This window comes from Salmo trutta, chromosome 24, assembly GCF_901001165.1.
Source record: "Salmo trutta chromosome 24, fSalTru1.1, whole genome shotgun sequence".
NCBI lineage: Eukaryota > Metazoa > Chordata > Actinopteri > Salmoniformes > Salmonidae > Salmo > Salmo trutta.
In genome coordinates, this window is record NC_042980.1 from 3,784,965 (window position 1) to 3,788,412 (window position 3,448).

At 45.2% G+C, this 3,448-nt stretch overlaps 2 pseudogenes; both read right to left on the reverse strand.

The window, feature by feature from the left end:
* Positions 1-919: 919 nt before the first annotated feature.
* Positions 920-1,029, reverse strand: LOC115161694 (uncharacterized; annotated as a pseudogene).
* Positions 1,030-1,492: 463 nt separating this feature from the next.
* Positions 1,493-1,659, reverse strand: LOC115161584 (uncharacterized; annotated as a pseudogene).
* Positions 1,660-3,448: the final 1,789 nt, after the last annotated feature.

Here is a 3,448-nt window from a genome sequence, read left to right on the forward strand (position 1 = left end):
TGGCAACACAAACAACAGGAAACTGAACAACAGACAATTTGGGGGATAAACTAAGGGTGCAAGGTGGATGGGAACAAAGAAAAGACAGTCAAACAATGCCTGCCACGCCTAAGGGGCCAGGAGGCTAGCAGGCCAGGCTAAGCAAAAGCTAGCAGGCCGACAAGCCAGAAAGCCACCCCAGCTAGCAGACAACACACAACTGAAGACAATGGGAGGAGCTAAGGAGGGGACTATAGGATACACGGGGGAGGAAAGATGCAAAACAGGACAAGCAGGGGAAAAACACAAAATAAATTAAATAACTAAAGAAAAAGGACCAGAGGGCCTTTAAACTCACCCTACAGGTGCTGGTGCACCTGTAGTCCACCACCAAGACCACCACCTAACCCAGGACAAAGAATAAACAAGGGTGAGACAAAAACCAACAATAATGACAACAAATAATGATTTAACAAAAATAAATAGCACAATTTTCCCGGGCGCCCTCCGGCCTGCGATCGCTTCTCTGATCAAGTGCAGCACTGACAAGGTAACTACACTTGATCGGAGCCAAAAGGCCGTGAAGCGATAACCCACAAATTGACCCCTGCACCCGCCGGGCCCCCGGGGGTCTCGGCAGACCTCAGCGGTTTGGCAAAAGTTGTCTCCTCCCCACCCGACGCTTCCCTGGTGACAGGCGGGTGTTTTTTTTAACAAGTCGCTAATGCGTCTTTAAGTCACTAGCTCTTTAAGCCTAGTGCGACTATTTGTTCAAAGCCCGGAAAACACGCCAGTCGTCGTCGGGCTTGAACTCAATTGCCCGAGCGACTACTTTGAGTGGAAAAATACGCCGGTCGGTCGGTCAGCTGCCTTCAAGTCAAACGCCTGAGCAAAAAGTCTCGGCGTCATCTCTGTCAATTTCTCTTGAAACAAGATACCGGGCTCTGCCAGAAGCAAAGCCCTTCCAAAAATACGTTGAACTCGTAAGTGTTCCTCTCCACGGAAGTCTTTAGTGAAAGGCTTGTGCGTAATGAAGAGAAACCAGAGTCGTATGGAAGTCAGAGGTCGGGGCCCGAGACACACACTGTGCACTCTAGGCCGGGTGCCCGCGGGTGGTTCCCGAACCCACTCTTCCAAGTTTGAGGGCTGTGGGTAAAAAGTCAGACAGACAGACAGACAATCCTGGTGAAGTGATTGTATTTTTTGGGGGGGTCAAAAACAGAGACAGACAGACAATCCTGGTGAAGTGATTGTATTTTTTGGGGGGGGGGTCAAAAACAGACACACACACACACACAGAGACACACACACACACAGAGACACACACACACACAATCCTGGCCAATGTTATTATTTTTTTTTTTAAGTAAAATGGCGGGAAAACGGGGGACCCCATGAAGGGGGCTTCGGCCTTTTTTCAGTTTGGATGATTATTATTTTTTCATTCCTTCTCTTCTTCTGCTAGCTGTTTTACATAGCTTTGTGTATTTCTTTTTCCTTGACAATGAGAGAAAAGTGTTGCACCGTTCCCGGAGGTACTGCAATACCGGGTCGATGCGTGGAGCGGACGGAGCAAGCCCCATTTCCGACTCCCTGTTCGAAAAATCCATTTAATATGTAGTCCCCCGATGGGGGACGTATCAGATATTAAACTGATAAGAACAGATGATTCAAAGCTTTTATTCTAACTTTTCAAGCATTTACACAGTGAACAATTCACATGTCTTTTAACCTTTTAGTTGCCCATATCCAAACAAAACTTGTAACAAAAAACAACCCATCAGTTTTTCAAAAACCCTTAAACCCTTTCTCTCTTGGAAGAGATGGGCAACCAACACCCCCAACTTTTCCAGGGGGCTGCAGCAAAAAATCAAATATAAACACAAGCCATCAATAAACATAATCAATCCAAACCCCAAAAACCTACCGACCTGCCTTCTAAACCTTAACTACCTGACCAGCCCCAACCCCCCTTTCCACCGCTCTAAGGCAGCATGGTGACCACACTTCCTCTCCTCCCTTCTTATCCTCCCACTCAAATCTCCCTCCACTCTCCTCACTATTCCCTCCACCCCCCAGTCTGCTCCTGACTTAACCAGCCCCTGCCTGGCGTCCCACAGCCCTTTCTTAAAAAGACTGATAAGCAGCCACAACAGAAAACGATCCCTACCTACCCCCCCTGCTCTCCCCACCCCTCTCTCCACCCTCGCCCATGTTAACCTCTCTGGGGTATGTGGGACGATTTCGTCCCACCTACGTAACAGCTACTGGAATTCCAGTGGCGCGATTTTTGAATCGTTAGAAATACTATAACTTCAATTTCTCAAACATATGACTATTTCACAGCTATTTAAAGACAAGAATCTCGTTAATCTAACCCCACTGTCCGATTTCAAAAAGGCTTTACAACGAAAGCAAAACATTAGATTATGTCAGCAGAGTGCCCAGCCAGAAAAAATCTGACACCCATTTTTCAAGCTAGCATATCATGTCACATAAACCCAAACCACAGCTAAATGCAGCACTAACCTTTGATGATCTTCATCAGATGACACACCTAGGACATTGTGTTATACAATACATGCATGTCTGTTCAATCAAGTTCGTATTTATATCAAAAACCAGCTTTTTACATTAGCATGTGACGTTCAGAAAAAGCATAACCACCGCAAACTTCCGTTGAATTTACTAACAGTTTGCTAAATTACTCACGATAAACGTTCACAAAAAGCATAACAATTATTTTAAGAATTATAGATACATTACCCCTCTATGCACTCGATATGTCCGTTTTTAAAATAGCTTTTCGGATGAAGCACATTTTGCAATAATCTAAGTACATAGCCCGGCATTACAGGGCTAGCTATTTAGATACCCACCCAGGTCAGCCTCCACCAAAATCAAATTTCCTATAAGAAAAATGTTCTTACCTTGCTTGTTCTTCATCAGAATACACTGCCAGGACTTCTACTTCAATAACAAATGTTGGTTTGGTCCCAAATAATCCATCGTTATATCCAAACAGCGACGTTTTGTTCGTGAGTTCTAGAATGCTTTTTCACGGTCCCGCGCATGGCGCGTTGGCTTGTCAAAAATGTCTAAATATTCCATTACCGTACTTCGAAGCATGTCAACCGCTGTTTAAAACCAATTTTTATGCCATTTATGTCGTAGAGAAGTGATAATATTCCGACCGGGAGTATGCATTGAGCCTAAACAGCCGAATAAAATTTCTCCTCAGAAGCGACTCATGCACGCGCATCATTGAAAGGTCCTCCGAGCAGCCACTTACAAAAGGCGATAATATGTTTCAACCTGAGGCTCCCTCGTAAACCTTCAGTTATTTCGCGGGCTCTGAGAGCCTATTGGAGCCCTGGGAATTGTCACGTTACAGCTAAGATCCTTACTTTTCAATAAAAAGATGCAAGACGCACGACTCCTTGTCAGACAGGGTACTTCCTGCTTGAAA